The sequence below is a fragment of the Pleurodeles waltl genome, chromosome 5 (assembly GCF_031143425.1).
Source record: "Pleurodeles waltl isolate 20211129_DDA chromosome 5, aPleWal1.hap1.20221129, whole genome shotgun sequence".
Taxonomy (NCBI): Eukaryota; Metazoa; Chordata; class Amphibia; order Caudata; family Salamandridae; genus Pleurodeles; species Pleurodeles waltl.
The window spans coordinates 1,553,735,461-1,553,748,749 of NC_090444.1; the positions used below are offsets into that span (position 1 = coordinate 1,553,735,461).

Genomic DNA, 13,289 nt, shown 5'->3' on the forward strand with positions numbered 1-13,289 from the left:
TTCCATCTTTAGAATTGGGTTTTGGTACCAGTACCACAGGAGAAGCCCATGGACTGTCAGAGTGCTCAACCACTCCTAGTTCCAACATTTTCTGAACTTCTTGCTTTATGCAGTCCCTGACATGGTCAGGCTGCCTATAGATCTTACTTTTGACAGGTAAACTGTCTCCAGTATCTATAGTGTGCTCACACCAAGAAGTGGTGCCTGGCACAGTAGAGAAGAGTTCTGAAAATTGTCCTAGGAGATTTATGCAATTATCTTTCTGCTCAGCAGTAAGACAATCAGCCAAAACTACACCTTCCACAAGAGCATCTTGCTCTGTGGAAGAGAAGAGATCAGGTAGAGGATCACTGTCTTCTTCCTGTCCCTCATCTGTTGCCATGAGCAGGGTGAGATCAGCCCTGTCATAGTAGGGTTTCAGGCGGTTGACATGGAGCACCCTAAGGGGACTCCTGGCAGTGCCTAAGTCAACCAAGTAGGTGACTTCACCCTTCTTTTCAACAATTGTGTGGGGTCCACTCCATTTATCTTGGAGTGCTCTTGGGGCCACAGGCTCCAAGACCCACACTTTCTGCCCTGGTTGGTACTGAACCAAAACAGCCTTCTGATCATGCCATTGCTTCTGGAGCTCTTGGCTGGCCTGAAGGTTTTTACTGGCCTTTTTCATGTACTCAGCCATCCTTGATCTGAGGCCAAGTACATAATCCACAATATCCTGTTTAGGAGCTTTTAAAGGTTGTTCCCAACCCTCCTTTACAAGTGTGAGTGGACCCCTAACAGGGTGTCCAAAAAGAAGTTCAAAGGGGCTGAAGCCCACTCCTTTCTGGGGTACCTCCCTGTAGGCAAAAAGGAGGCATGGTAGAAGGATATCCCATCTCCTGCGGAGTTTTTCAGGGAGTCCCATAATCATGCCTTTGAGAGTTTTATTAAATCTCTCCACCAGTCCATTTGTTTGTGGATGATAGGGTGTTGTGAACTTGTAAGTTACACCACACTCCTTCCACATGGCCTTTAAGTATGCAGACATGAAATTGCTTCCTCTGTCTGATACTACTTCCTTTGGGAAGCCCACCCTGGAAAATATTCCCAGGAGGGCCTTTGCCACTGCAGGAGCTGTAGTGGTCCTTAAAGGAATAGCTTCAGGATATCTTGTGCATGGTCCACTACCACTAAGATAAACCTATTGCCTGAAGCAGTAGGAGGGTCAAGGGGGCCAACTATGTCAACCCCTACCCTTTCAAAGGGAACCCCAACCACAGGCAGTGGGATAAGGGGTGCCTTTGGAGTGCCACCTGTCTTGCCACTGGCTTGACAGGTTTCACAGGACTTACAAAATTCCTTTGTGTAATCAGACATCCTAGGCCAATGAAACAATGGTACCAATCTGTCCCAAGTTTTCATTTGACCCAGGTGCCCAGCTAAGGGAATGTCATGTGCCAGTGTTAGGAGGAACTTTCTGTACTCCTGAGGAATCACTAATCTCCTGGCAGCTCCAGGTTTAGGATCCCTATGCTCAGTGTACAAGAGGTTGTCCTCCCAGTAAACTCTGTGAGAGTCACTGACATCCCCATTAGCCTGTTTGACAGCTTGCTGTCTGAGACCCTCTAATGTGGGACAGGTTTGCTGTGCCACACTCAGCTCCTCCCTGGCAGGCCCCCCTTCACCCAAAAGCTCAGCAGTGTCTGCTTCCAGCTCCTCTGGTGTAGGTTCTGCACAGGGAGGGAATTCTTCTTCCTCAGAAGTAGAATCCACTGTAGAGGGAGGGATAGTAGGAAGTGGTTTGCTTCTACTAGCCCTAGCTTTAGGGAGCACTTGGTCCATTGTTCCAGGATCCAAGCTTCCCTGTCCTTTTTGCTTTTTGGCCTGAGCCCTTGTCAAAGCAAAAATATGCCCTGGGATGCCCAGCATTGCTGCATGGGCCTCCAACTCCACATCTGACCAAGCTGATGTCTCCAAATCATTCCCTAATAGACAGTCTACAGGTAAATCTGAAGCTACCACAACTTTCTTTGGACCCGTTACCCCCCCCCAGTTGAGATTTACCACAGCCATGGGGTGGCTTTGTGTTATGTTGTGAGCATCGGTTACTTGGTACTGGTGTCCAAGTATGTGTTGTTCAGGGTGCACCAGTTTCTCAATCACCATTGTGACACTGGCACCTGTGTCCCTGTAGGCCTGGACCTCAACACCATTTATTAGGGTTAGTTGCTTGTACTTCTCCAAGTTATGGGGGCAAGCAACCAAAGTGGCTAAATCAATAGCCCCTTCAGAGACTAAAGTAGCCTCTGTGGTCTCCCTAATCAGACCAACCCCAACTAAATTACCAAAAGTGAGCCCAGCTACTCCCTTGGATTGGCTATTAGTAGGTTTGCTCCCACCACCACTGCTATTAGTAGGGACACTAGGTGTAGCAGTAGGGGTTGTAGTGGTAGGAGCTGTGGTGCCTTTCTTTGGACAACTGGGATCTGTTGTCCAATGGCCTTTTATCTTACATAAATAGCACCATGGTTTCTTTTCCTTGTTCTGATTAAAGGAGGATTTGGACCCACCACCCCCACCAGAGTGTTTTTGTGGGCCTGATGAAGACTCATTTTTAGATTTGTCCCCACCCTTGTCAGAAGACTTACCATCCTTCTTTTTGTTGCCATCTTTGTCACCCCCTGTATGAACTTTTCTGTTCACTCTTGTTCTGACCCATTTGTCTGCCTTCTTTCCCAATTCTTGGGGAGAGGTCAGATCAGAGTCCACTAAGTACTGGTGCAACAAATCAGACACACAATTATTGAGAATATGCTCTCTCAGGATCAAGTTATACAGGCTGTCATAATCAGTAACTTTACTGCCATGTAACCACCCCTCCAAGGCCTTCACTGCCTGGTCAATGAAATCAACCCAGTCTTGTGAAGACTCCTTTTTGGTCTCTCTGAACTTTATCCTGTACTGTTCAGTGGTTAAGCCATAACCATCCAGGAGTGCATTCTTAAGAACTTGGAAATTATTGGCATCATTTTCTTTTACAGTAAGGAGCCTATCCCTACCTTTTCCACTAAATGATAGCCATAGGATAGCAGCCCACTGCTTTTGAGGGACATCCTGTACAGCACAGGCCCTCTCAAGTGCAGCAAACCACTTGTTAATGTCATCCCCCTCCTTATAAGGGGGAACTATCTTGTGCAGATTCCTGGAATCATGCTCTTTTGCAGGATGACTATGGGGAATACTGCGGCTGCCACCATGGGTATCTAAACCCAACTTCTGTCTTTCCTTCTCTAATTCTAAAGACTGTCTATCCAAATCCAGCTGTTGCTTCTTGAGCTTCAGTCTGGTTTGTTCCACTCTCAATCTATTGAGCTCCCTTTCTAACAATCTGTCATCAGGGTGGGTGGGAGGGACATTTCTAGATACAGAGGTATGATGGGAATGAACAGAAGGAGACCTGTCCCTTACAGAGGGCACCCTAACAGCTTGGCTACCAGTATAATGTGAGAGCACACCATCAGTATGGTGTGATTCAACCTCTGTACCAACTATGCTAGACTGTCTAGTAATGGGCAGGCTAAGAAGTTTCTTTCCTGAACCTTTTCCTGGGGGAGTCCCTGGATCAGATTGAGAACCATTAGCTACTTTTTCACCAGATTTGGCACTCATGGCCTTATCCTGTACTCTAAGCATATTAATTAACAGTTCTAAGGAAGGATTCTTCCCTACACTCAAACCTCTCTCTATGCAGAGACTCCTTGCTCCTTTCCAGCTAAGGTGATCATATGCAAGTTTGGACAGTTCAACATTTTTGCCTGTGCCAGACATTTTTTAGAGAGAGTTAAAGTGATAGAAAAAGAGAAAAAAGTTTTCAGAACTTTTTGGAAAGACAGAAAAAAACTTTTTAAACTTTTAAGAACTTTTTGAAAGTTTAGGAGTACTTTTCAGCACTTAGAAAAGAGTGAAAAGAGGAAATGCAAAACTTTTTGGCTATGTGTATATACACTGACCTTGTTTTGTATATTTTTCTCTTATGAAAAGTACAATGACAAGAGTGGTAAGTAGTCTCAAGCACTTATCCCACCACTGCACAACCAATGTAGGAGGCTGGACTGGCTTGTAGTGAGTACCAAGGGGTACTTGCACCTTGCACCAGGCCCAGTTATCCCTTATTAGTGTATAGGGTGTCTAGCAGCTTAGGCTGATAGATAATGGTAGCTTAGCAGAGCAGCTTAGGCTGAACTAGGAGACGTGTGAAGCTACTACAGTACCACTTAGGCCCTCATTCTGACCTTGGCGGGCGGCGGAGGCCGCCCGCCAAAGTCCCGCCGTCAGATTACCGTTCCGCGGTCGAAAGACCGCGGCGGTAATTCTGACTTTCCCGCTGGGCTGGCGGGCGGTCGCCTTCAGACCGCCCGCCAGCCCAGCGGGAAAGAGGCTTCCACGATGAAGCCGGCTCGGAATCGAGCCGGCGGAGTGGAAGCTGTGCGACGGGTGCAGTTGCACCCGTCGCGTATTTCACTGTCTGCGCAGCAGACAGTGAAATACATGTAGGGGCCCTCTTACGGGGGCCCCTGCAATGCCCATGCCAGTGGCATGGGCACTGCAGGGGCCCCCAGGGGCCCCGCGACCCCCCCTACCGCCATCCGGATCCCGGCGGTCGGACCGCCGGGATCTGGATGGCGGTAGGGGGGGTCGGAATCCCCGCGGCGGTGCAGCAAGCTGCGCCACCGTGGAGGATTCAATGGGGCGGCGGTACACTGGCGGGAGCCCGCCAGTGGTGCCGGTCCGACCGCGGCTTTACCGCCGCGGTCGGAATCCCCATTGGAGCACCGCCGGCCTGTCGGCGGTGCTCCCGCGGTCCTCCGCCCTGGCGGTCAAAGACCGCCAGGGTCAGAATGACCACCTTAGTGTCATATGCACAATATCATAAGAAATCACAATACACAGTTATACTAAAAATAAAGGTACTTTATTTTTATGACAATATGCCAAAGTATCTTAGAGTGTACCCTCAGTGAGAGGATAGGAAATATACACAAGATATATATACACAATAGCAAAAATATGCAGTATAGTCTTAGAAAACAGTGCAAACAATGTATAGTTACAATAGGATGCAATGGGGAAACATAGGGATAGGGGCAACACAAACCATATACTCCAGAAGTGGAATGCGAACCACGAATGGACCCCAAACCTATGTGACCTTGTAGAGGGTCGCTGGGACTATTAGAAAATAGTGAGAGTTAGCAAAATAACCCTCCCCAAGACCCTGAAAAGTGAGTGCAAAGTGCACTAAAGTTCCCCTAAGGACAAAAGAGTCGTGTTAGAGGAATAATGCAGGAAAGACACAAACCAGCAATGCAACAACTGTGGATTTCCAATCTAGGGTACCTGTGGAACAAGGGGACCAAGTCCAAAAGTCACAAGCAAGTCGGAGATGGGCAGATGCCCAGGAAATGCCAGCTGCGGGTGCAAAGAAGCTTCGACTGGACAGAAGAAGCTGAGGTTTCTGCAGGAACAAAAAGGGCTAGAGACTTCCCCTTTGGTGGACGGATCCATCTCGCCTTGGAGAGTCGTGCAGAAGTGTTTTCCCGCCGAAAGGATGCCAACAAGCCTTGCTAGGCGCAAATTGTGCGTTTGGCGTTTTTGGACACTGCTGGGGCCCAGGAGGAACCAGGAGGTCGCAAATTGGACCTGCAGAGAGAGGGGACGTCGAGCAAGACAAAGAGTCCTCACTGAAGCAGGTAGCACCCAGAAAAGTGCCAGAAACAGGCACTACGAGGATGCGTGAAACAGTGCTCGCCGAAGTTGCACAAAGGAGTCCCACGTCGCCGGAGACCAACTTAGAAAGTCGTGCAATGCAGGTTAGAGTGCCGTGGACCCAGGCTTGGCTGTGCATGAAGGATTTCCGCCGGAAGTGCACAGGGGCCGGAGTAGCTGCAAAGTCGCGGTTCCCAGCAATGCAGCCCAGCGAGGTGAGGCAAGGACTTACCTCCACCAAACTTGGGCTGAAGAGTCACTGGACTGTGTGGGTCACTTGGACAGTGTCGCTGGATTCAAGGGACCTCGCTCGTCGTGCTGAGAGGAGACCCAAGGGACCGGTAATGCAGCTTTTTAGTGCCTGCGGTTGCAGGGGGAAGATTCCGTCGACCCACGGGAGATTTCTTCGGAGCTTCTGGTGCAGAGAGGAGGCAGGCTACCCCCACAGCATGCACAAGCAGGAAAACAGTCGAGAAGGCGGCAGGATCAGCGTTACAGAGTTGCAGTAGTCGTCTTTGCTACTATGTTGCAGGTTTGCAGGCTTCCAGCGCGGTCAGCGGTCGTTTCCTTATCAGAAGGTGAAGAGGGAGATGCAGAGGAACTCGGCTGAGCTCGTGCATTCGTTATCTAAAGTTTCCCCAGAGACAGAGACCCTAAATAGCCAGAAAAGAGGGTTTGGCTACCTAGGAGAGAGGAAAGGCTACTAACACCTGAAGGAGCCTATCAGCAGGAGTCTCTGACGTCACCTGGTGGCACTGGCCACTCAGAGCAGTCCAGTGTGCCAGCAGCACCTCTGTTTCCAAGATGGCAGAGGTCTGGAGCACACTGGAGGAGCTCTGGACACCTCCCAGGGGAGGTGCAGGTCAGGGGAGTGGTCACTCCCCTTTCCTTTGTCCAGTTTCGCGCCAGAGCAGGGGCTAAGGGGTCCCTGAACCGGTGTAGACTGGCTTATGCAGAATTGGGCACATCTGTGCCCAACAAAGCATTTCCAGAGGCTGGGGGAGGCTACTCCTCCCCTGCCTTCACACCATTTTCCAAAGGGAGAGGGTGTCACACCCTCTCTCAGAGGAAGTTCTTTGTTCTGCCATCCTGGGCCAGGCCTGGCTGGACCCCAGGAGGGCAGCTGCCTGTCTGAGGGGTTGGCAGCAGCAGCAGCTGCAGTGAAAACCCAGGAAGGGCAGTCTGGCAGTACCAGGGTCTGTGCTACAGACCACTGGGATCATGGAATTGTACCAACAATGCCAGGATGGCATAGAGGGGGCAATTCCATGATCATAGACATGTTACATGGCCATATTCGGAGTTACCATGGTGAAGCTACATATAGGTAGTGACCTATATGTAGTGCACGCGTGTAATGGTGTCCCCGCACTCACAAAGTTCAGTGAATTGGCTCTGAACAATGTGGGGGCACCTTGGCTAGTGCCAGGGTGCCCTCACACTAAGTAACTTTGCACCTAACCTTTACCAGGTAAAGGTTAGACATATAGGTGACTTATAAGTTACTTAAGTGCAGTGTAAAATGGCTGTGAAATAACGTGGACGTTATTTCACTCAGGCTGCAGTGGCAGGCCTGTGTAAGAGTTGTCAGAGCTCCCTATGGGTGGCAAAAGAAATGCTGCAGCCCATAGGGATCTCCTGGAACCCCAATACCCTGGGTACCTCAGTACCATATACTAGGGAATTATAAGGGTGTTCCAGTAAGCCAATGTAAATTGGTAAAAATGGTCACTAGCCTGTCAGTGACAATTTGGAAAGAAATGAGAGAGCATAACCACTGAGGTTCTGATTAGCAGAGCCTCATTGAGACAGTTAGTCACTACACAGGTAACACATTCAGGCACACTTATGAGCACTGGGGCCCTGGGTTACCAGGGTCCCAGTGACACATACAACTCAAACAACATATATACAGTGAAAAATGGGGGTAACATGCCAGGCAAGATGGTACTTTCCTACATCACCCTTCTGTCCCACTATGTCACCCTGACCACCTTGAACTGACATTGCTCCACTTCCCATGCCCCCTTAGACAATGCACCAGTGATACAAAGAGACTGGGCTCTACCATAGATATTCCTCCACCATCACCCCAGCCCATTGTACACCCCCCTCCACTTATATGCACTGAAATAAACACCCTTGAATCACAAAACAATCTGCAGTCTGTCTGTACTTTCACAAATGTGTTATTACAACCTCTCTGACAAATATCAATGTCAATGTTCATTTGCAAATACCAAAGTATGACAGTTGTTGGGCAGCAGTGAACACAGCAGAAGGCAGAATTTGGTACCCAGATCTGTGAAAAGGAAAGGCAAAGAGAACTGTCAGGGTCCGTTCACAGAGGTAAAAAGGCAGACTTATACAATGTCCTACAGTAGTCTGATATGAGAGGAGCAGTGCCAGTCTCTTACCTGTGTCTCACTGGAAGTATTGCATGATGATGTTGTTTTGGTTGTCAATATCTTCTTCTTCTGCCTCCTCTTCTTCACTGTCCACAAGCTCCACAGCTGCCACAAGACCAACATCAGGCCCATCCTCCTGCAGAAAAGGCACCTGGCGTTGCAAAGCCAGGTTATGCAACAAACAGCATGCCACGATTATCTGGCACACCTTCTTTGGTGAGCAGTATAGGGAGCCACCTGTTAGATGGAGGCACCGGAATCTGGCCTTCAGGAGGCTGAAAGTCTGCTCTATAATCCTCCTAGTTCGCCCATGTGCCTCATTGTAGCGTTCCTCAGCCCTTGTCCTGGGATTCCTCACTGGGGTCAGTAGCCATGACAGGTTGGGCTAACCAGAGTCACCTGCAAATATCGAGGGGTATCTGTTAGACATACACAAACCCTTAGGGACTCTCCCTGACCCAGACACCTATTCAAACTGTGTGAGGACCTTGGCTCACCTATTAGCCAGTGCCTCTGGAGTTGCCCCATCACATAAGGGATGCTGCTATTCCTCAAAATGTAAGAGTCATGCACAGAGCCAGGATACTTGGCATTCACATGGGAGATGTACTGGTCTGCCAAACACACCATCTGCACATTCATTGAATGGTAGCTTTTACGATTTCTGTACACCTGTTCATTCCAGCGGGGTGGGACAAATGCCACATGTGTACCATCAATGGCACCAATGATGTTGGTGATATGTCCCAGGGCATAGAAGTCACCTTTCACTGTGGGCAAATCCTCCACTTGGGGGAAAACGATGTAGCTGTGCATGTGTTTCAGCAGGGCAGACAACACTCTGGTCAACATGTTAGAGAACATTGGCTGTGACATCCCTGATGCCATGGCCACTGTTGTTTGAAAGGAACCACTGGTCAGGAAATGGATCACTGACAGGACCTGCACTAGAGGGGGGATTCCTGTGGGATGGCGGATAGCTGACATCAGGTCAGGCTCCAACTGGGCACACAGTTCATGGATTGTGGCACGATCAAGTCTGTAGGTGATAATGGTATGTCTATCTTCCATTGTCGACAGGTCCACCAGGGGCTGTACACCGGAGGATGATGCCATCTCATCATCTGCCCCAGAAGATGTGCCCTATGGAGGAGAATGGTGAGCAGAGGGTCATATACCACATAGGTTGCACAAGGGTGTTTTGCATTATTGTGATTCAATCGGTGTGTGGTGCTTCTGTCTGTATTCCTGCTCAAATGTGCTGTGCCGCAGTTAGGTGCCCTGCCATGTGCCCCCCTGAAATGGCAGCTGCCTGACCTGTAAGGAGGGACAGGGGGAAATGAGGTAACTTCGCTGGCGTTGTGCAGCATCGCGGTAGGCAGTCGAAGACCGCCGCGCAAATCAGTATTGGTTATCATTGTCCCTATGGGTTCCAGGAGCCAAGGACGATGTACGCCGGCGATGACGGTACGCACCGCCGCGGACGTGACCGCCATTTTCTATCTGTACACTCACTTGATACCTGACCTTCAACAGGAGAGGACCTACACTGCAAGTGCTGCTGTGACCTGAGTCTGGAAGCGACAATGGCTACAGTGTCTGGGGAAAGCGCCCCTGCCTTCACCGCGGAGGAGTTGGACAAACTGGTGGATGGGGTCCTCCCCTAGTACATGCTACTCTACGGTCCTCCAGACAAACAGGTGAGTACACTGTGAGCATGATGGATAGGACAAGAATGTATGGAGTGGCCTGGATGGAAGATACATGTGGGGGGGCTGTGGCCTGCATGTGAGGATGGTCAGTGTATGTGTTTCAGGGCTTGGGTGGGAACTTGTGGCTAATGAGTAAGAAGAACTGGACGGAGGAGTAAGTTCCATTCTTAATTTACCTTTCCTGTAGGTCAGCACCCACCAGAAGAAGGGTATTTGGCGTCCCATCGCCAAGGAAGTGCAGACCCTGGGGGTCTATCATAGACGGAGCACCCACTGCCGCAAGAGATGGGAGGACCTGCACCGCTGCAGCAAGAAGACGGCGGAGGCCCAGCTGGGGATGGCCTCCCAATGTGGAAGGGGTGCCCGTTGCACCATGACCCGCCTGATGTTCCGGATCATGGCGGTGGCATATCCAGATTTGGATGAACGCTTAAGGGCATCACAGCAGCCACAAGGGGGTGAGTACAGTCTCATTCAGCTGACTCTGCATGCTTTACGAGGTGTCTGGATGGGGGATGTGGGCTGTGGGTTCCCCTAGGCCAGGGCGAACTTGGTAGGGTACGTTCCTTGTTAGGCAGGCTCTGTGGCACTCCAACCCCAATGGTGGTAGTGGCTATCCTCAACTAGTCAGGCTCCTGTGGGTTCCAGGTGTGCAGCAAATGGGGTTAGGCATAGTCCCCCCTGGGCAGGTAATTTTTCTAAGAACTGTTAGTGCATGGCCTAGTGCATAGGGCTGCTCCCTGTGTGTTGTGTCCGCCAATGGTAGTGGTGTTGCTGGCATTGACCATGTGTGTCCTCTGTCTTCCCCCCTTTTTGTTTTGTCACCCTGTCCTTGTGTGCATTAGCATCATCTGGTGGAGGAGCAGTGGCAACGGAGCAGGAGGGAGCTGTAACCCACAGGGCCCAGGAGGGTGAATGTACGGAGTCTGAAGGCACCAGTGGGACGGAGGGCGAGGGGAGCTGCACGACGGGGACAGGAGGGGACACCAGCGACAGCGGCTCCTCCTCTGATGGGATCTCCCTTGCGGTGGCGGGCACACCTATGCCCACCACAACAACAGGTACAGCCGCCACCCCCTACCAGCACCGCCCTCCCAGCAGCCCCTCGGCATGTTTCCTGTGTCCGCTCACCCAGGAGGGTGGGCATCTCCTTTGCCCCAGGCACCTCAGGCCCTGCCCCAGTCAGTCCTGCTGCCCTCAGTGAGGAGGCTGTTGGCCTCCTGAGATCCCTCACTGTTGGGCAGTCAACCATTTTGAATGCCATCCAGGGTGTCGAGAGGCATTTGCAGCAAACAACTGTATACCTGGAGGGCATTCATTCTGGCGTGGTGGCCCAACAGAGAGCATTTCAGGCTCTGGCCTCAGCACTGATGGCAGCCATTGTCCCTGTGTCCAGCCTCCCCCCTCCAACCTCCACTACCCAGCTCAGCCTATCCCAAGCACACCATCAGACGAGCATGCACACACATCAACACACAAAAGTGGCTCAGGCAAACATAAGCACCACACATCCCAATTGCACTCACACAAGCACCATACCCATGCAGACACAACAACATCCTCTGCCTCCACTGTGTCCCCTCCTCCACGTCGTCCACCTCCCTCCCAGTCTCGTTTTCACTCACACCTGCATGCACTATATCCTCAGCCACTACCTCCATCACCAGCACGCCCATCACCACACACCGCTCACGTGCAATCACCACCCCCACTACCATGCAAACGTCCCATGTGTCCTCTCCCAGTGTGTCTGTGAGCCCTCCCCCCAAAGTACACAAACGCCGGCACACACCCACTCAACAGCCATCCATCTCACAACAGTCTACAGCCCATGCACCTTCACCTAAACTCAGCAGACGTTCACCTCCTACAACCACTACCTCTTCCTCCACTCCCAAACCCCCTCCATCTTCCCGTCCCAGTGTGTCTAAAAAACTTTTCCTAGCTAAATTTGACCTCTTCCCTACACCTCCCCCCGTCCTTCCCCTAGGGCCAGGATGTCTAGATCCCAGCCCAGCACCTCAGCCACCAAATCCTTGTCCAGTGTGGTCCCTGCAAGTCTGGGAACATCGAAGGGGGCACCCATCAGGGCTGCCAGTGTGCCACCTAGTGCGGCCAAGGACCACCCTATTCCGCCACCTGCCAAGGTAAAGAAGGGGCCAGCATGTCGAAGAGAAAAGCCACAGCAACCACCCAGCAAGGCCTCTTCCAGAACCAAAGAGGACAGTGCCAAGGTCCCAGCAGCGACTTCCAAGGTGGGGAAGGGACACAAGAGCAAAGGGAAGTCAGCTCAGGGCATGGAGCCTCCGGTTGAGGGACTGGTGTCACCCCTTTTGCAAGACAAACCAGCAACCTGTACGGTGGTGGGCACTGCCGCAATGCCCTCCACCTGCACCACCACCTGCACCGCCATCTGCACCGGCGCCTGCACGTCTGCTGCCTCTACTACAGTCACCAGCATCATCCCCAGTGGGCAGCCTTCTGAGGCTGCAGGAGACGGCCGGATGTCTTCCTCCACAAGTGCAGACACCTGCACCACCAGCAGCATCTCCGCCGCAGACACCGCCGCAGCCACCACCACCTGCCCTGCGAGTGCCCAGCCAGTGCCACTACAGCAGACATCAGCAGCATCCCCAGTGGGCAAGCTTCTGAGGCTGCAGGAGACGTCCTTGACCCTGCACACACTACATGAGGCACCAGCACTGGCACTACCAGCAATTTGCAGCCTTAGTCGTCGCAAGGAGGAGTGTTGCTCTGCCTCCCTGGAGTATCATGCTACCTGTTACTGGTAAATCTCGTGCCTCAGACTCCCATATGAGGGATTGGGAACTGCCACACTGCAGGCTCAGCATCACTGGGCACCATGCCCCCTCCAGAACCAGTGGAGAACAGCATCCACTACCCCAGTCCTTGGCAGGATGAAGCACTCTGGGCACCAGGCCCCCTCCAGAACCAGTGGAGAACAGCATCCACTACCCCAGTCCTTGGCAGGATGAAGCACTCTGGGCACCAGGCCCCCTCCAGAACCAGTGGAGAACAGCATCTATTACCCCAGTCCTTGGCAGGATGAAGCACTATGGGCACAAGGCCCCCTCCAGAACCAGTGGAGAACAGCATCCACTACCCCAGTCCTTGGCAGGATGAAGCACTCTCCAGAACCAGTGGAGAACAGCATCCACTACCCCAGTCCTTGGCAGGATGAAGCACTCTGGGCACCAGGCACCCTCCAAAACCAGTGGAGAACAGCATCCGCTAGAGAGACTGTGGCTTTCCACTCCCCAGGACCAAGCAGAGGGCAAACCACCAACTTGAGAGACTGTGGCTTTGTACTCCCCAGGACCAAGCAGTGGGAAAACCACCCACTTGAGAGAATGTGGCTTTGCACTCCCCAGGACCAAGCAGTGGGCAAACCATCCACTTGAGA

The 13,289-nt window shown here is 51.7% G+C and overlaps 1 protein-coding gene across 26 annotated transcripts in view; it reads right to left on the reverse strand.

Annotated features, from left to right (window-relative positions):
- The window catches only part of MYT1L (myelin transcription factor 1 like), a 1,206,615-nt gene that overhangs the window by 663,619 nt on the left and 529,707 nt on the right, over positions 1-13,289 (reverse strand). The gene's annotated exons all lie outside the window — the stretch shown is intronic.